This window comes from Stegostoma tigrinum, chromosome 11 (assembly GCF_030684315.1).
Source record: "Stegostoma tigrinum isolate sSteTig4 chromosome 11, sSteTig4.hap1, whole genome shotgun sequence".
Classification (NCBI taxonomy): domain Eukaryota; kingdom Metazoa; phylum Chordata; class Chondrichthyes; order Orectolobiformes; family Stegostomatidae; genus Stegostoma; species Stegostoma tigrinum.
Window position 1 is genome coordinate 69,043,414 of NC_081364.1, and position 21,468 is coordinate 69,064,881.

Here is a 21,468-nt window from a genome sequence, read left to right on the forward strand (position 1 = left end):
ATGGGATGCAGTGACTAATGGAGTTGGAGTGCAGTGACCACATCAGATTTGTTACTGGGTCATGAGCCCGGCCAGGTGTTAGATTTCGAAGTTGGTGATCACCTTGGTGATAGCGATCAGAATTCTGTTATGTTTACTTTCGTGATGGAAAGGGATAGGTGTACACCACTGAGCAAGAGTTATATCTGGGTGAAAGGCAATTACGATGAGATGAGGCAAGATTTAGAGAGCATAGGATGGGGAAGGAAACTGCAGGGGATGGGCCCAGTAGAAATGTGGAGCTTAGTCAATGAAAAGCTCCTGTGCTTCCTAGATAAGTATGTACCTGTCAGGCAGGGAGGAAGCTGTAGAGCGCAGAAGCCATGGTTTATGAAGGAAGTGGAATCTCTGGTCAAGAGGAGGCAGAAGGCTTCTGTTACGATAAGATGTGAATGCTCAGTTGGGGTGCTTGAAGGTTACAAGGTAGCCAGGAAAGACCGAAAGAGAGATCTCAGAAGAGCCAGGAGGAGACATGAGAAGTTGTTGGCGGATAGGATCAGGCTAAACCGTAAACTTTTCTGTCGGTATTTAAGGAATACAAGAATGACAAAAGTAAGATTAGGCCCAATTAAGGATAGTAGTGGTAAGTTGTGTGTGGAGTCAGATGAGATAGGGGAAGCGCTAAATGAATATTTTTCAACAGTATTCACTCTAGAAAACGACAATGTTGTCGAGGAGAATACAGAGATACAGGCTACTGGACTAGGTGGGATTGAGGTTCACAAGGAAGAGGTATTTGAAATCCTACAGAGGGTGAAGATCGCTATGACCCCTGGGCCAGATGGGATTTATCCTCGGATCCTCGGGGAATCCGGGGAGGAGATTGCCGAGCCTTTGGCATTGATCTTTAACTCATCATTGTCTGCAGGAATAGTGCCCGATGACTGGAGGATAGCAATTGTGGTTCTCCTGTTCAAGAAGGGGAGTAGAGACAACCCTGGTAATTATTGGCCAGTGAGCCTTAGCTCAGTTGTTGGTAAAGTGTTGGAAAAGGTTCTAAGGGATAGGATTTACAATCATCTAGAAAAGAATAAATTGATTAGGGATAGTCAGCACAGTTTTGTGAAGGGTAGGTCGTGCCTCACAAACCTTATTGAGTTCTTTGAGAAGGTGATCAAACAGGTAGATGAGAGTAAACTGGTTGATGTGGAGTATATGGATTTCAGCAAGGCGTTCGATAAGGTTCCCCAAAACAGACTATTGTACAAAATGCAGAGGAATGGAATTGTGGGAGATACAGCAGCTTGGATCGGAAATTGGCCTGCTGAAAGAAGACAGAGGGTGGTAGTTGATGGGAAACGTTCATCCTGGAGACCAGTTACTGGTGGTGTACCGCAAGGGTGGGTGTTGGGTCCACTGCTGTTTGTCATTTTTATAAATGACCTGGATGAGGGCATAGAAGGATGGGTTAGTAAATTTGCAGACGACACTAAGATAGGTGGAGTTATGGATAGTGACAAAGGATTGGTTGCAGAGAGACATAGATAAGCTGCAGAGCTGGGCTGAGAGGTGGCAAATGGAGTTTAATGCAGACAAGTGTGAGGTGATGCACTTCGGCAGGAGTAACCAGAAGGCAAAGTACAGGGCTAATGGTAAGATTCTTAGTAGTATAGATGAGCAGAGAGATCTCGGTGTCCATGAACACAGATCCTTGAAAGTTGCCACCCAGGTTGACAGGGCTGTTAAGAAGGCCTGCAGCGTTTTAGCTTGGATTAATAGAGGGATCGAGTTCCGGAACCGAGAGGTTATGGTGAAGCTGTACAAAACTCTGGTGCGGCCGCACTTGGAGTATTGTATACAGTTCTGGTCACCGCATTATAAGAAGGATGTGGAAGCTTTGGAAAGGGTGCAGAGGAGATTTACTAGGATGTTGCCTGGTATGGAGGGAAGGTCTTACGAGGAATGGCTGAGGGACTTGAGGGTGTTTTCATTAGAGAGAACAAGGTTGAGAGGTGACTTAATTGAAACATATAAAATAATCAGAGGGTGAGATAGGGTGGATAGGGAGAGCCTTTTTCCTCGGATGGTGACGGTGAGCATGACGGGGTATGGCTTTAAATTGAGGGGTGAAAGATCTAGGACAGATGTCAGAGGTAGTTTCTTTACTCAGAGAGTAGTAAGGGATTGGAACGCTTTGCCTGCAACGGTAGTAGATTCGCCAACTTTCGGTACATTGAAGTGGTCATTGGACAAGCATATGGACGTACATGGAACAGTGCAGGTTAGATGGGCTTGAGATCGGCATGACAGGTCGGCACAAGATCGAGGGCCGAAGGGCCTGTACTGTGCTGTAATGTTCTATGTTCTATGGCTAGCTCTCCCTGTGCTCCGTGTGATTTAACTTCCCGACTGGACCTCTGTGAGGAACCTTCTTGAACGCCTTACTGAAGCCCATATACGTCCATCTTTCTGCCTTAATCAATGCTCTTCATTACTATTTTGAAAAACTCATTCAAATTACATGAGTTATGATTTCCTGTGCACGTGTCCTCGGATCCCATGGACTGTTTCCTGTTCTAACAGTCTTCCAATGGGGAATCTTGTCAAAAGCTTTGCTGAAGCCCAAGTAGACTGTATCAAATGCATTGCCCTCATCCACACACCTAGTTAGCTCTTCAGTCATAGATTCATAGAGTCATACAGCACAGAATCAGGACCTTCAGCCCCAATCATCTGTACTGACCAGGTGTCCCAAACTTAACCGGTCCCATTTGCCTGCGTTTGGTATCCGTCTAAACCTTTCCTCATTGTGTACCTGTCCAAATGTCTTTTAAATACAGTAATATTATCTGCCTCTACCACGTCTGTTGGCAGCTCATTGCATTCACGCACCACCCTCTGTGTGGGACAAGTTGCCTCTCGGGTCACTTTTAAATCTTTCCCCTTTCACATTTGAACCTCCTCCCTTCTAGCTTTGGACTCCCCGACCTTGGTTATTCCCCTTATCAATGCCCATCATGACTTTTTACACCTCTGGAAAGTCACCCCTTCGTCTCCGATATGCCAGGGAAAAAGTCCGAGCCTATCCACTACCCCTCGTAAACCCTCCAGTCCCGGCAATGACCTTTTGTAATTATTTTTGCACTCTGTATAGTTTAACAGCATTCTTCCTACGGCAGGGTAACCAGAATTCACTGAAGTATTATGACATAGAACATAGAACATTACAGCGCAGTACAGGCCCTTCGGCCCTCGATGTTGCGCCGACCTGTGAATCCAACCTGAAGCCCATCTAACTGACACTATTCCATTACCATCCATATATTTAGCAATGTTCATTTAAATGCCCTTAAACTTGGCAATCTACTCCTGTTGCAGGCAGGGCATTCCGCACCCATACTACTCTCTGAATAAAGAACCTCCCTCTGACATGTGTCCCATATCTATCTCACCTCAATTTAAACCTATCTCCACTCGTGCTCGCCATCACCATCGAGGAAAAAGGCTGTCGCTGTCCACCCTATCTCATCCTATGATTATCTTGTATGTCTCCATTAAGTTGCCTCTTCACATTCTTTTGACAAAAACAGCCTCAAGTCTCGAAGCTTTTCCTCATAAGACCTTCCTTCCACACCAGACAAGATCCTAAGAAACCCCCTCCAAATCCTTCTGATAATGTGGCGATCAGAACTGTACGCAATACTGCAAGCGCGGCCGCACCAGTGTTTTGTACAGCTGCAACATGACCTCATGGCTCCGAAACTCAATCTCTGTACCAATAAAACCTAACACGCCGTACGCCTTTTGAACAAGCCTATCAATCTGCGTGGCAATTTTCAGGGATCTACACACATGGACACCGAGATCTCTCTTTATAGGAAAGATGTGGATGCTTTGGAGAGGGTTCAGAGGAGGTTTACCAGGATGCTGCCTGGACTGGAGGGCTTATCTTATGAAGAGAGGTTGACTGAGCTCGGTCTCTTTTCATTGGAGAAAAGGAGGAGGAGAGGGGACCTAATTGAGGTATACAAGATAATGAGAGGCATAGATAGAGTCGATAGCCAGAGACTATTTCCCAGGGCAGAAATGGCTAGCACGAGGGGTCATAGTTTTAAGCTGGTTGGTGGAAAGTATAGAGGGGATGTCAGAGGCAGGTTCTTTACGCAGAGAGTTGTGAGAGCATGGAATGCGTTGCCAGCAGCAGTTGTGGAAGCAAGGTCATTGGGGTCATTAAAGAGACTGCTGGACATGCATATGGTCACAGAAATTTGAGGGTGCATCCATGAGGATCAATGGTCGGCACAACATTGTGGGCTGAAGGGCCTGTTCTGTGCTGTACTGTTCTATGTTCTATGTTCTATCTCTCTGCTCATCCACACCACCAAGATTCTGGGCAGCATGGCGGCTCAGTGTTTCGCATTGTAGCCTCGGGCAATCGTCTGTGCGAAGTTTGCACGTTCTCCCCGTGTCTGCTTGCATTTCCTCCGGGTCCTCCGGTAAAGGCGGATAAGGGAGAGGAGGGGAATATGTGTCTGGTGGCGGCATCCTGCTGGTGGTGGTGGAAATGGTGCCTGATGTTTGTATGGATGTGGGCATGTGGGTTGATAGGTAAGGTCAAGTGGAAGCTTATTGCTGTCTTGGGAGGGAAGAGAAAAGGTGAGGGCAAAAGTGCGGGAGCTGGGTTGGACACAGTTGAGGGCCTTGACCGCGGAGCCGGGGAATCCTCAGTTGAGGAAGAAGGTGGACATTTTGCAGGCTCCCTTGTTGATGTTGGCCTCATGAGAACATATTCGATGGAGATGGAGGAAGTGAGAGAAGAGGTTGGAGTCTTTACAGAAAGTGGGGTGTGAGGATATATAGACCAGGTAGCTGAGAGAGTCAGAGAGATTGTAATGGATATTAGTGCGAAGCCTACCCCCAGGAATGGAAGCAGAAATGTTGAGGAAGGGAAGGGTGGAGTCAGAGATAGAGCAGGTGAAAGTGAGGGCAGGATGGAAATTGGAGGCGTAGTTGATGAAGTTTTCCAATTTCAGACAAGAGAGAGAAGCAGTCGGATGATATCATTGATGTATCGGAGAAAGTGTTGTGGGTGGGAATGTTCCACGTACCCCGTGAAGAGACAGGTATAACTCGGGCCCATACAGGTGCCCGGAGCTGCTCCTCTTACCCGAAGAAAATGAGAGGAGTTAAAAAAGAAGTTGTTGAGGGTGAGGATGAGGTCGACCAAGTGGAGGAGGGTGATGGTGGGAGGGGAATGTTCAGCTCTTTGCTCCAGGAAGAAGAGGACAGCCCGAAGAACCTCCCGGTGGGGAATGGATGTGTAAAGGAATTACACGTTCATGGTAAAGAGGATGCAGCTGGAACCGGCAAACTGATGTTTTTAAACCTGCGTAAGATGTCACAGTATTTCTGGATGTACGTGGGCAGGGCTTGGACCAGGGGACAGAAGATTGAGTCAAGGTAGGAAGAGATGAGTTCTGTGGGGCAGGAACAGGCTGAAACAATGGGTCTGCCAGGACAGTCTCATTTGTGGATTTTTAGGGGGCGTGGGAGCAACCTGTGGGGAGCTGTGGCCTTTCAGCTTGGAAACAGAGGGGGAAGATCACCAGATAGACCAAGATCAGTTACTGTAGTAGATACAATGGCCCGGTGCGGTCATGGTCCAGGAGAAGTTGGAGGAGGTATCTGAGAGCTGGCGCTCAGCCTCTGCAAGGTAGACTTCAGCTCACCGGACCACAGCAGCACCACCTTATGGGCAGGCTTAATAACAAAGTCAGGGTGAGATATGACTGCGTGGAGGGCAGTCAGTTGGGCAGGACGTAGGTTGGGTTTGGTGCGGGGAACAGAGAAATTGAGGTGATATCACGTCGACAGTTCTAAATGAACAGATTGAGTGCACCTGCATCCCCACCTTAACAATTCTGCACTGAGGGGGTCTGCACTGAGGGGTGCCATTAACTGTATATTTTTCCGTCACAGTTGATTTCCCAAAGTGGAGCATCTCACATTTAATGGATTAAAATCCACTTGCCGTTTCTGCAACTGATCTGTATCCTTTTATGACATGTACACTCATCACGATTCTACCAATCATTCTCTTGTCTGCAAACTTGCTAACCCATCTATCTATATTTTCACCTCAGTCATTTTGTACAGACCACAAACAGCAGAGGTCCCAGCACAGATCCCTGCGGAACACCAATCGTCCTGGAACTACAGCCTGAAAAGCACCTTTCCACCACTTGCCTCTGTCTTCTCTGGGCAAGCCAGTTGTGAATCCGAGCATCCAAGCCACCATGGACTCGGTGCATCTTAATTTTCTGGATGATCCTACCATGAGGCACCTTGTTGAAAGTATTGCTGAAATCCATGAAAACAATTTTCACTGCTCTACCTTCATTGATCACACTCGTCACCTCCTCAAAAAATTCGGTCAAGTTAGTAAGACATGACCTGCCCTGCACAAAGCCATGCCGACTGTCCCTAATTAGGCCATGCTGTTCCAAATACAGATAAATACAATCCCTAAGAATTCTCTCCAATAGCTTCCCAATGAACGATGAGAAACTCGCCAGTCGAGAGTTTCCTGGATTGACCCTATTTCCCTTCTTGAACAGAAGAACATTTAGCAACTTGCGAATCCTCCAGTACCCCTCCAGTGGCTACCAAGGATACAAAGATCTTGCTGAATGCCCCGACAATCTCCTCTCTCACCTCGCTCAAAAACCTTGAGGAGATACCATTGGGTCCTGAGGACTTATCCACCTTAATGCCCTTTCTTGATTTCAAAATGCTGTTATCATATTCGCATGCTCCACACAAATCCCACTATCTTCCATACCCTTCGCCTGAGTGAATAGAGATGCACAGTACTCATTTAGGATCTTGCCCACATCCTCTGCTTCCAAACACAAGTTGCCTCCTTTATCCTGAATGGTCGTACCTTCTTGCTATTTATCCCCTTGTTTTAGATGTATGCACAGATTGCCTTGGGATTTCCTTCAACCCTCCTTGCCAAGGTCATTTCATAGCCTTTCTTTTTCTGCTTTCTTTGTTCGGCCCTGTTCGATTTTAGCTTCGTAAACCTGACATATTTTTGTTTTTCCCTTTTGACGAACTTCACAACCTCCCCAATTATCCAAGGGTCTTTTACCTTGCCATCCTTGTCCTTCCTCCTTCCTGATCCTAAACTCATAAGCAGGCCTTTAAACAATTCCCATATGGCAAATGTGACAGCTCCTCCCAATTCACACTCCCCAGCTCCTACCTAAAATTGATATAATTTACTCTCCCCCAAGATCCTGACTTATCCTTCTTCATAGCAATCTTAAAATTGAAGGAGTTGTGATCACGATTTCCAAAATGCTTTCCCACCCTTCTCACCAGTTACCTGACCAGGACAAAGTCCAGTATGGCCCATCTTCCATCCACATACTGTGTCAAGAAACTCTCTTGGATAGACTTAACAAATTCAGCCTCATTTAAACTCTTGTTGTAAGGGAGTCCCAGTCAATACCGGGGAGGTTAAATTCACTGACTGTGACAACTCTGAGTTATTGCATCGTTTCAAAAGCTGCCTACATATTTGTTCCTCAGTGTGTCAGTGGCAACAGGGGAGCAGGCTATTAGTTTAATCTGATCAGAGTGATTGTGTCTATCTTATTTTTCAATGCTACCTCTATTGCCTCAGTGGGCAAGCCCTCCAGAATGTCCTTTTGAGGTGCAGATGTAACATTTCCCACAGCTTAGGAGTGCACCTCCTTCTTTTATCTTCCCCTCTATCTTGTCTAAAGCAATGAAACCCTGGAACATTGAGCAGCCAGTCCTGTCTCTGTCTCAACCAAGCCTCTGTAATGGCCTCAACATCAGAGTCCGATGTACTGATCCAGGCTCTAAGCTCATCTGCCTTACCTATAATACTCCTTGCACTGAAATAAACATATTTCAGCTTGTTCATGCCATCATGTTCATGTACCTGTCTCTGACTGCCATTCTTTTCTGATTTATTGGACCTAGCATGTACCTGCCATCAATTCATCTACTTGCTGACCTGCTGCTCTGGTTCCCAGCTGCCTGCCAGTCTTTAAATCCTCCCAAGTAGCACTAGCAAACCTCCCTGTGAGGGTATTTGTTCCCGTTCAGTTTAGGTGCAACCCATCCCTCTTACACAGGTCACCCCTTGCCCAAGAAGCGGTCGCAATTATCCATGAACCTGAAAGCCTGCCCCCAGTACCAGCTCCTTAACCAATGCATTCGTCTCACCTATCTTTCTCTGACTTAACTCACTAACATGTGGCACTCGTGGCAACCCATAAATGATTACCCTCTAGGTCCTGCCTTTCAGCCTCTTTGCTAACTCCTTGTACACAGTCCGCAGGATCACATCCCTCTTTCTACCTACGTCATTGGTACCAATGTGCAGAATGGCCTCTGGCCGCTCACCCTCCCCCTTAAGAATTTGTTGCAACCACTCAGAGATGTCCTTGACCTTGGTACCAGGGAGGCAACATACAGCCCTGGTATCTCAAATGTGGCTACAGAAACTATGCCCCCAACGAATGAGTCCCCAACCACGATCACTCACTCGGATTTACCTGACCCTGTCCCACAGCAGGGCGGTTTGTACAACGGACCTGGCTGCTGCTGATTATATAACCGTTCCAGTTTAGTTTTAGATCAGTGTTAACCTTGATGAAGTGGATAGCCAAGCACCTCTGTGGTCTACAGTACAGGAGAAATACAGCACTTCAGAATACCAAAATCCCAACCTCAAAAAACGACTCAACTTTTGATGCTGATTTCACTGAAATGCTTCTTTCAGTCAGATATGCACATCAGAAGCCCAAAATGTAAACTTCACCAAACCACTCAACTTTCGATGCTGTGATCACTGAAGTGCTTATTTCAGAGAGATAAGCACTTCACTACGCCAAAATCCCAACCTCGCCAAACGGCTCAACTTTGAATGCTGGTTTCACTGAATAGATTATTTCAGTGAGATAAGCACTTCAGAAGACCAAAATCAAAACTTCACCAAACCACTCAACTTTCGATGCTGGGCACACTGAAGTGCTCATTTCAGCGAGATAAGCACTTCAGAAAGCCAAAATCCCAACCTCACAAAGCGTATCAAGTTTTGATGCTGGTTTCACTGAAATGCTTCTTTCAGTCAGATATGCACATCAGAATGCCAAAATCTCAACTTCTCCAAACCACCCAACTTTCGACCCTGGATTTACCCAAATGGTTATTTCTGTGAGATAAGCACATCAGAAGACCAAAATCTAAACTTCACCAAACCACTCAACTTTCGATGCTGGGTTCACTGAAGTGCTTTTTTCAGAGAGATAAGCACTTCACGATGCCAAAATCCCAACCTCACCAAACGACTCAACTTTTGATGCTGGTTTCACTGAAGTGCTTCAGAAGGCCAAAGTCACAACTTCACAAAGCCACACATCTTTCGATGCTGAGTTCACTGAAGTGCTTATTTCAGCGAGATGAGCACTTCAGAATACCAAAATCCCAACCTCAAAAAACGACTCAACTTTTGATGCTGATTTCACTGAAATGCTTCTTTCAGTCAGATAAGCACGTCAGAAGGCCAAAATCTCAACTTCACAAAACCACCCAACTTTCGATCCTGCATTTACCCAAATGCTTATTTCAGTGAGATAAGCACCTTGAAGACTAAAATCTAAACTTCACCAAACCATCCAACTTTCGATGCTGGGTTCACTGAAATGCTTCTTTCAGTGAGCTATGCACATCAGGAGGCCAAAATCTCAACTTCACCAAACCACCCAACTTTCGATCCTGCATTTACCCAAATGCTTATTTCAGTGAGATAAGCACCTTGAAGACTAAAATCTAAACTTCACCAAACCATCCAACTTTCGATGCTGGGTTCACTGAAATGCTTCTTTCAGTCAGCTATGCACATCAGAAGGCCAAAATCTCAACTTCACCAAACCACCCAACTTTCGATCCTGGATTTACCCAAATGCTTATTTCAGTGAGATCAGCACTTCAGAAGACCAAAATTTAAACTTCACCAAACCACTCAACTTTCCATGCTGGGTTCACTGAAGTGCTTATTTCAGTGAGATAAGCCCTTCAGAAGTCCAAAATTCCATCTTCACCAAACCACAAAACATTCGATGCTGGGCACTCTGAAGTGCTCATTCAAGCGAGATGAGCACTTCAGAAAGCCAAAGTTCCAACCTCCTAAAACGACTCAAGTTTTGATGCTGGTTTCACTGAAATGCTTCTTTCAGTCAGATATGCACATCAGAAGGCCAAAATCTCAACTTCACCAAACCACCCAACTTTCGATCCTGGATTTACCCAAATGCTTATTTCTGTGAGAAAAGCACTTCAGAAGACTGAAATCTAAACTTCACCAAACCACTCAACTTTCGATGCTGGGTTCACTGAAGTGCTTATTTCAGTGAGATAAGCACTTCAGAAGGCCAAAATGCAAACATCACTGAACGACTCAACTTTTGATGCTGATTTCACTGAAATGCTTCTTTCAGTCAGATATGCACATCAGAATGAAAAAATCTCAACTTCACCAAACCACCCAACTTTCGTTCCTGGATTTACCCAAATGCTTATTTCTGTGAGATCAGCACTTCAGAAGTCCAAAATCCCATCTTCACCATACCACAAAACATTCAATTCTGGGCACTCTGAAGTGATCATTTCAGCGAGATAAGCACTTCACAAAGCCAAAATCCCAACCTCACAAAGCGTCTCAAGTTTTGATGCTGGTTTCACTGAAATGCTTCTTTCACTCAGATATGCACATCAGAAGGCCAAAATCTCAACTTCACCAAACCACCCAACTTTCGATCCTGGATTTACCCAAATGCTTATTTCAGTGAGATAAGCACTTCAGAAGACTAAAATCTAAACTTCACCAAACCACTCAACTTTCGATGCTGGGTTCACTGAAATGCTTCTTTCAGTCAGATATGCACATCAGAAGGCCAAAATCTCAACTTCACCAAACCACCCAACCTTCGATCCTGGATTTACCCAAATGCTTATTTCAGTGAGATCAGCACTTCAGAAGACCAAGATCTAAACTTCACCAAACCACTCAACTTTCGATGCTGGGTTCACTGAAGTGCTTTTTTAAGTGAGATAAGCACTTCAGAAGGCCAAAGTCACAACTTCACAAAACCGCACATCTTTCGATGCTGAGTTCACTGAAGTGCTTATTTCAGCGAGATAAGCACTTCTGAATACCAAAATCCCAACCTCAAAAAACGACTCAACTTTTGATGCTGGTTTCACTGAAATGCTTCTTTGAGTCAGATATGCACATCACAAGGCCAAAATCTCAACTTCACCAAACCTCCAAACTTTCGATCCTGGAATAACCCAAATGCTTATTTCAGTGAGATATGCACTTCAGAAGACCAAAATCTAAACTTCACCAAACAACCAAACTTTCGATGCTGGGCACTCTTAAGTGCTCATTTCAGCGAGATAAGCACTTCAGAAAGCCAATATCCCAACCTCACCAAACCACCCAACTTTCGATGCTGGATTTACCCAAATGCTTTTTTCAGAGAGATAAGCACTCCACTATGCCAAAATCCCAACCTCACCAAACGACTCAACTGTTGATGCTGGTTTCACTGAATTGCTTATTTCATTCAGATAAGCACTTCAGAAGGCCAAAGTCACAACTTCACAAATCCACACATCTTTCGATGCTGAGTTCACTGAAGTGCTTATTTCAGTGAGATAAGCACTTCAGAATACCAAAATCCCAACCTCAAAAAACGACTCAACTTTTGATGCTGGTTTCTCTGAAATGCTTCTTTGAGTCAGATATGCACATCAGAAGGCCAAAATCGCAACTTAAGTAAACCACCGAACTTTCGATCCTGGATTTTCCCAAATGCTTATTTCTGTGAGATAAGCATTTCAGAAGACCAAAATCTCAACTTCACCAAACCACCCAACTTTCGATCCTGGATTTTCCCAAATGCTTATTTCAGTGAGATAAGCACTTGAGAAAACCAAAATCCCAACCTCACCAAACCACTAAAGTTTCCAAGCTGGTTTCACTGAATTGATTATTTCAGTGAGATAAGCTCTTCAGAAAGCCAAAATCTATATTTCACTAAACGACTCAACTTTTGATGCTGATTTCACTGAAATGATTCTTTGAGTCAGATATGCACATCACAAGGCCCAAATCTCAACTTCACCCAACCTCAGAACTTTCGATCCTGGAATTACCCAAATGCTTATTTCATTGAGATCAGCACTTCAGAAGACCAAAATCTAAACTTCACCAAACCACTCAACTTTCGATGCTGGGCACTCTGAAGTGCTCATTTTAGCGAGATAAGCACTTCAGGAAGCCAATATCCCAACCTCACAAAACGACTACAGTTTTGATGCTGGTTTCACTGGAATGCTTCTTTCAGTCAGATATGCACATCAGAAGGCCAAAATCTCAACTTCACCAAACCACCCAACTTTCGATCCTGGATTTACCCAAATGCTTATTTCTGTGAGATAAGCACTTCAGAAGGCCAAAATCTCAACTTCACCAAACCACTCAACTTTCGATGCTGGGTTCACTGAAGTGCTTTTTTCAGAGAGATAAGCACTTCACTATGCCAAAATCCCAACCTAACCAAACGACTCAACTATTGATGCTGGTTTCACTGAATTGCTTATTTCAGTCAGATAAGCACATCAGAAGACCAAAGTCACAACTTCACAAATCCACACATCTTTCGATGCTGTATTCACTGAAGTGCTTATTTCAGCGAGATAAGCACTTCAGAATGCCAAAATCCCAACCTCAAAAAACGACTCAACTTTTGATGCTGGTTTCACTGAAATGCTTCTTGGAGTCAGATATGCACATCAGAATGCCAAAATCGCAACTTCAGTAAACCACCCAACTTTCGATCCTGGATTTACGCAAATGCTTATTTCTGTGAGTTAACCACTTCAGAAGACCAAAATTTAAACTTCACCAAACCACTCAACTTTCTATGCTGAGTTCACTGAAGTGCTTATTTCAGTGAGATAAGCCCTTCAGAAGTCCAAAATCCCATCTTCACCAAACCACAAAACATTCGATGCTGGGCACTCTGAAGTGCTCATTCAAGCGAGATGAGCACTTCAGAAAGCCAAAATCCCAACCTCCTAAAACGACTCAAGTTTTGATGCTGGTTTCACTGAAATGCTTCTTTCAGTCAGATATGCACATCAGAAGGCCAAAATCGGAACTTCACCAAACCACCCAACGTTCGATCCTGGATTTACCCAAATGCTTATTTCAGTGAGATAAGCAATTCAGAAGACTAAAATCTAAACTTCACCAAACCACTCACCTTTCGATGCTGGGTTCACTGAAATGCTTTTTTCAGAGAGATAAGCACTTCAACTATGCCAAATTCCCAACCTCACCAAACGACTCAACTTTTGATGCTGGTTTCACTGAATTGCTTATTTCAGTCAGAAAAGCACTTCAGAAGGCCAAAGTCACAACTTCACAAATCCACACATCTTTCGATGCTGAGTTCACTGAGGTGCTTATTCAGAGAGATAAGCACTTCACTATGCCAAAATCCCATCCTCACCAAACGACTCAACTTTTGATGCTGGTTTCACTGAATTGATTATTTCTGTGAGATAAGCTCTTCACAAGGCCAAAATCTAAATTTCAATAAACGACTCAACTTTTGATGCTGATTTCACTGAAATGCTTCTTTCAGTCAGATAAGCACTTCAGAAGGCCAAAATCTCAACTTCACAAAACCACCCAACTTTCGATCCTGCATTTACCCAAATGCTTATTTCAGTGAATTAAGCACCTTGAAGACTAAAATCTAAACTTCACCAAACCATCCAACTTTCGATGCTGGGTTCACTGAAATGCTTCTTTCAGTGAGCTATGCACATCAGAAGGCCAAAATCTCAACTTCACCAAACCACCCAACTTTCGATCCTGCATTTACCCAATGCTTATTTCAGTGAGATAAGCACCTTGAAGACTAAAATCTAAACTTCACCAAACCATCCAACTTTCGATGCTGGGTTCACTGAAATGCTTCTTTCAGTCAGCTATGCACATCAGAAGGCCAAAATCTCAACTTCACCAAACCACCCAACTTTCGATCCTGGATTTACGCAAATGCTTATTTCTGTGAGATAAGCACTTCAGAAGACTAAAATCTAAACTTCACCAAACCACTCAACTTTCGATGCTGGGTTCACTGAAGTTCATTGAGTTCATTAAGTTTCATTGAGATAAGCACTTCAGAAGGCCAAAATGTAAACTTCACTGAACGACTCAACTTTTGATGCTGATTTCACTGAAATGCTTCTTTCGGTCAGATATGCACATCAGAAGGCCAAAATCTCAAATTCACCAAACCACCCAACTTTCGATCCTGGATTTACCCAAATGCTTATTTCAGTGAGATCAGCACTTCAGAAGTCCAAAATCCCATCTTCACCATACCACAAAACATTCAATTCTGGGCACTCTGAAGTGATCATTTCAGCGAGATAAGCACTTCACAAAGCCAAAATCCCAACCTCACAAAGCGTCTCAAGTTTTGATGCTGGTTTCACTGAAATGCTTCTTTCAGTCAGATATGCACATCAGAATGCCAAAATCTCAACTTCTCCAAACCACCCAACTTTCAACCCTGGATTTACCCAAATGGTTATTTCTGTGAGATAAGCACTTCAGAAGACCAAAATCTAAACTTCACCAAACCACTCAACTTTCGATGCTGGGTTCACTGAAGTGCTTTTTTCAGAGAGATAAGCACTTCACTATGCCAAAATCCCAACCTCACCAAACGACTCAACTTTTTATGCTGGTTTCACTGAAGTGCTTATTTCAGTCAGATATGCAAATCAGAAGGCCAAAATCTCAACTTCACAAAGCCACACATCTTTCGATGCTGAGTTCACTGAAGTGCTTATTTCAGCGAGATGAGCACTTCAGAATACCAAAATCCCAACCTCAAAAAACGACTCAACTTTTGATGCTGATTTCACTGAAATGCTTCTTTCAGTAAGATATGAACATCAGAAGGCCATAATCTCAACTTCACAAAACCACCCAACTTTCGATCCTTGATTTTACCCAAATGCTTATTTCAGTGAGATAAGCACTTCAGAAGGAAAAATCTAAACTTCACTAAACGACTCAACTTTTGATGCTGATTTCACTGAAATGCTTCTTTCAGTCAGATAAGCACTTCAGAAGGCCAAAATCTCAACTTCACCAAACCACCCAACTTTCGATGCTGGGTTCACTGAAGTGCTTTTTTCAGAGAGATAAGCACTTCACTATGCCAAAATCCCAACCTCACCAAACGACTCAACTTTTGATGCTGATTTCACTGAAATGCTTCTTTCAGTCAGATATGCACATCAGAAGGCCAAAATCTCAACTTCACAAAACCACCCAACTTTCGATCCTGCATTTACCCAAATGCTTATTTCAGTGAGATAAGCACCTTGAAGACTAAAATCTAAACTTCACCAAACCATCCAACTTTCGATGCTGGGTTCACTGAAATGCTTCTTTCAGTGAGCTATGCACATCAGAAGGCCAAAATCTCAACTTCACCAAACCACCCAACTTTCGATCCTGCATTTACCCAATGCTTATTTCAGTGAGATAAGCACCTTGAAGACTAAAATCTAAACTTCACCAAACCATCCAACTTTCGATGCTGGGTTCACTGAAATGCTTCTTTCAGTCAGCTATGCACATCAGAAGGCCAAAATCTCAACTTCACCAAACCACCCAACTTTCGATCCTGGATTTACGCAAATGCTTATTTCTGTGAGATAAGCACTTCAGAAGGCCAAAATGTAAACTTCACTGAACGACTCAACTCTTGATGCTGATTTCACTGAAATGCTTCTTTCAGTCAGATATACACATCAGAAGGCCTAAATCTCAACTTCACCAAACCACCCAACTTTCGATCCTGGATTTACCCAAATGCTTATTTCAGTGAGATAAGCACCTTGAAGACTAAAATCTAAACTTCACCAAACCACTCAACTTTCGATGCTGGGTTCACTGAAATGCTTCTTTCAGTCAGATATGCACATCAGAAGGCCAAAATCTCAACTTCACCAAACCACCCAACTTTCGATCCTGGATTTACCCAAATGCTTATTTCAGGGAGATCAGCACTTCAGAAGACCAAAATCTAAACTTCACCAAACCACTCAACTTTCGATGCTGGGTTCACTGAAGTGCTTATTTCATTGAGATAAGCACTTCAGAAGGCCAAAATGTAAACTTCACTGAACGACTCAACTTTTGATGCTGATTTCACTGAAATGCTTCTTTCGGTCAGATATGCACATCAGAAGGCCAAAATCTCAAATTCACCAAACCACCCAACTTTCGATCCTGGATTTACCCAAATGCTTATTTCAGTGAGATATGCACTTCAGAAGACCAAAATCTAAACTTCACCAAACAACCAAACTTTCGATGCTAGGCACTCCTAAGTGCTCATTTCAGCGAGATAAGCACTTCAGAAAGCCAATATCCCAACCTCACCAAACCACCCAACTTTCGATGCTGGATTTACCCAAATGCTTTTTTCAGAGAGATAAGCACTTCACTATGCCAAAATCCCAACCTCACCAAACGACTCAACTGTTGATGCTGGTTTCACTGAATTGCTTATTTCATTCAGATAAGCACTTCAGAAGGCCAAAGTCACAACTTCACAAATCCACACATCTTTCGATGCTGAGTTCACTGAAGTGCTTATTTCAGCGAGATAAGCACTTCAGAATACCAAAATCCCAACCTCAAAAAACGACTCAACTTTTGATGCTGGTTTCTCTGAAATGCTTCTTTGAGTCAGATATGCACATCAGAAGGCCAAAATCTCAACTTAAGTAAACCACCAAACTTTCGATCCTGGATTTTCCCAAATGCTTATTTCTGTGAGATAAGCATTTCAGAAGACCAAAATCTCAACTTCACCAAACCACCCAACTTTCGATCCTGGATTTTCCAAAATGCTTATTTCTGTGAGATAAGCATTTCAGAAGACCAAAATCTCAACTTCACCAAACCACCCAACTTTCGATCCTGGATTTTCCCAAATGCTTATTTCAGTGAGATAAGCACTTGAGAAAACCAAAATCCCAACCTCACCAAACCACTAAAGTTTCCAAGCTGGTTTCACTGAATTGATTATTTCAGTGAGATAAGCTCTTCAGAAAGCCAAAATCTATATTTCACTAAACGACTCAACTTTTGATGCTGATTTCACTGAAATGCTTCTTTCAGTCAGATATGCACATCAGAAGGCCAAAATCTCAACTTCACCAAACCACCCAACTTTCGATCCTGGATTTACCCAAATGCTTATTTCAGTGAGATAAGCACTTCAGATGTCCAAAATCACAACTTCTCCAAACCACAAAACTTATGATGCTGGGTTACTGAAGAGCGTGTTTCAGAGAGATAAGCACTTCAGAAGGCCAAAGTCACAACTTCACAAAACCGCACATCTTTCGATGCTGAGTTCACTGAAGTGCTTATTTCAGCGAGATAAGCACTTCAGAATGCCAAAATCCCAACCTCAAAAAACGACTCAACTTTTGATGCTGGGTTCACTGAAGTGCTTATTTCAGAGAGATAAGCACTGCAGACGGCAAAAATGTAAACTTCACTGAACGACTCAACTTTTGATGCTGATTTCACTGAAATACTTCACTATGCCAAAATCCCAACCTCACCAAACGACTCAACTATTGATGCTGGTTTCACTGAATTGCTTATTTCCGTCAGATAAGCACTTCAGAAGCCCAAAGTCACAACTTCACAAATCCACACATCTTTCGATGCTGTGTTCACTGAAGTGCTTATTTCAGCGAGATAAGCACTTCAGAATGCCAAAATCCCAACCTCAAAAAACGACTCAACTTTTGATGCTGGTTTCACTGAAATGCTTCTTGGAGTCAGATATGCACATCAGAATGCCAAAATCTCAACTTCAGTAAACCACCCAACTTTCGATCCTGAATTTACGCAAATGCTTATTTCTGTGAGATAAGCACTTCAGAAGACCAAAATCTAAACTTCACCAAAACTCTCAACTTTCGATCCTGGATTTACCCAATTGCTTATTTCAGTGAGATAAGCTCTTCTGAAGACCAATATGTAAACTTCACGAAACCACTCAACTTTCGATCCTGGACTCACTGAAGAGCAGAATTCAGTGAAATAAGCACTTCAGAATGCCAAAATTCCAACCTCACCAAACGACTCAACTTTTGATGCTGGTTTCACTGAAATGCTTCTTTCAGTCAGATATGCACATCAGAAGGCCAAAATCTCAACTTTACAAAACCGCCCTACTTTCGATCCTGGATTTACCCAAATGCTTATTTCAGTGAGATAAGCATTTCAGAAGACCAAAATCAAAACTTCACCAAACCACACAACTTTCGATGCTGGTTACACTGAAATGCTCATTTCAGCGAGATAAGCACTTCAGTATGCCAAAATCCCAACCTCACAAAACGACTCAACTTTTGATGCTGGTTTCACTGAATTGATTATTTCAGTGAGATAAGAACTTCAGAAGGTCAAAATCTAAATTTCACTAAACGACTCAACTTTTGATGCTGATTTCACTGAGATGCTTCTTTCAGTCAGATATGCACATCAGAAGGCCAAAATCTCAACTTCACCAAACCACTCAACTTTCGATCCTGGATTTACCCAAATGCTTACTTTAGTGAGATAAGCACTTCAGAAGACCAAAATCTAAACTTCACAAAACCACTCAACTTTCGATGCTGGGTTCACTGAAGTGCTTTTTTCAGAGAGATAAGCACTTCAGAAAACCACAATCCCAACCTCACCAAACCACTCAACTTTCGAAGCTGGGTTCACTGAAGTGCTTTTTTCAGAGAGATAAGCACTTCACTACGCCAAAATCCCAACCTCACCAAACGACTCAACTTTTGATGCTGGTTTCACTGAATTGATTATTTCAGTGAGATAAGAACTTCAGAAGGTCAAAATCTAAATTTCACTAAACGACGCAACTTTTGATGCTGATTTCACTGAAATGCTTCTTTCAGTCAGATATGCACATCTGAAGGCCAAAATCTCAACTTCACCAAACCACCCAACTTTCGATCCTGGATTTACCCAAATGCTTATTTCAGTGAGATAAGCACTTCTGATGTCCAAAATCACAACTTCTCCAAACCACAATACTAATGATGCTGGGTTACTGAAGAGCGTATTTCAGAGAGATAAGGACTTCAGTTGGCCAAAGGCACAAATTGTCAAAACCACACATCTTTCGATGCTGAGTTCACTGAAGTGCTTATTTCAACGAGATAAGCACTTCAGAATACCAAAATCCCAAACTGAAAAAACGACTCAACTTTTGATGCTGATTTCACTGAAATGCTTCTTTGAGTCAGATACGCACATCAGAAGGCCAAAATCTCAACTTCACCAAACCACCCAACTTTCGATCCTGGATTTTCCCAAATGCTTATTTCTGTGAGATAAGCACTTCAGAAAACCAAATTCTAAACTTCACCAAACCACTCAACTTTCGATCCTGGACTCACTGAAGAGCAGAATTCAGCGAAATAAGCACTTCAGAATGCCAAAATCCCAACCTCACCAAACGACTCAACTTTTGATGCTGGTTTCACTGAAATGCTTCTTTCAGTCAGATTTGCACATCAGAAGGCCAAAATCTCAACTTCACAAAACCACCCAACGTTCGATCCTGGATTTACACAAATGCTTACTTTAGTGAGATAAGCACTTCAGAAGACCAAAATCTAAACTTCACCAAAACACTCAACTTTCGAACCTGGATTTACCCAATTGCTTATTTCAGTGAGACAAGCTCTTCAGAAGACCAATATCTAAACTTCACCAAACCACTCAACTTTCGCTCCTGGACTCTCTGAAGAGCAGAATTCAGCGAAATAAGCACTTCAGAATGCCAAAATCCCAACCTCACCAAACGACTCAACTTTTGATGCTGGTTTCACTGAAATGCTTCTTTCAGTCAGATATGCACATCTGAAATCCAATATCTCAACTTCACCAAACCACTCAACTTTCGATCCTGGATTTTACAAAATGCTTATTTCTGTGAGATAAGCACTTCAAAAGACCAAAATCTAAACTTCACTAAAACACTCAACGTTCGATGCTGGTTTCACTGAAGTGCTTATTTCAGAGAGATAAGCACTTCACTACGCCAAAATCCCAACCTCACCAAATGACTCAACTTTTGATGCTGATTTCACTGAAATGCTTCTTTCAGTCAGATATGCACATCAGAAGGCCAAAATCTAAACTTCACAAAACCGCCCTACTTTCGATCCTGGATTTACCCAAATGCTTATTTCAGTGAGATAAGCACTTCAGAAGACCAAAATCAAAACTTCACCAAACCACACAAATTTCGATGCTGGTTACACTGAAGTGCTCATTTCAGCGAGATAAGCACTTCACTATGCCAAAATCCCAACCTCACAGAACGACTCAAGTTTTGATGCTGGTTTCACTGAAATGCTTCTTTCAGTCAGATATGCACATCAGAAGGCCAAAATCTAAACTTCACAAAACCGCCCTACTTTCGATCCTGGATTTTCCCAAATGCTTACTTTAGTGAGATAAGCACTTCAGAAGACCAAAATCTAAACTTCACCAAACCACTCAACTTTCGATGCTGGGTTCACTGAAGTGCTTTTTTACGAGAGATAAGCACTTCAGAAAACCACAATCCAAACCTCACCAAATCACTCAACTTTCGATGCTGGGTTCACTGAAGTGCTTTTTTCAGAGAGATAAGCACTTCACTACGCCAAAATCCCAACCTCACCAAACGACTCAACTTTTGATGCTGGTTTCACTGAATTGATTATTTCAGTGAGATAAGAACTTCAGAAGGCCAAAATCTAAATTTCAGTAAACGACTCAACTTTTGATGCTGATTTCACTGAAATGCTTCTTTCAGTCAGATAAGCACTTCAGAAGACCAAAATCTAAACTTCACCAAAACACTCAACTTTCGATCCTGGATTTACCCAATTGCTTATTTCAGTGAGATAAGCACTTCAGAAGACCAAAATCAAAACTTCACCAAACCACACAACTTTCGATGCTGGTTACACTGAAGTGCTCATTTCAGCGAGATAAGCACTTCACTATGCCAAAATCCCAACCTCACAAAACGACTCAAGTTTTGATGCTGGTTTCACTCAAATGCTTCTTTCAGTCAGATATGCACATCAGAAGGCCAAAATCTCAACTTCACCAAACCACCCAACTTTCGATCCTGGATTTACCCAAATGCTTACTTTAGTGAGATAAGCACTTCAGAAGACCAAAATCTCAACTTCACCAAACCACCCAACTTTCGATCCTGGATTTACCCAATTGCTTATTTCAGTGAGATA

The 21,468-nt window shown here is 42.8% G+C and overlaps 1 protein-coding gene across 1 annotated transcript in view; it reads left to right on the plus strand.

The window, feature by feature from the left end:
- The window catches only part of LOC132210215 (complement C4-like), a 243,164-nt gene extending 235,307 nt beyond the window's left edge, over positions 1–7,857 (plus strand). Inside the window, exon 10 of the mRNA XM_059649655.1 lies at positions 6,123–7,857. The gene's annotated coding sequence lies outside the window, so the exon portion shown is untranslated. The remainder of the gene's footprint in view (positions 1–6,122) is intronic.
- The last annotated feature ends 13,611 nt before the right edge of the window (positions 7,858–21,468 follow it).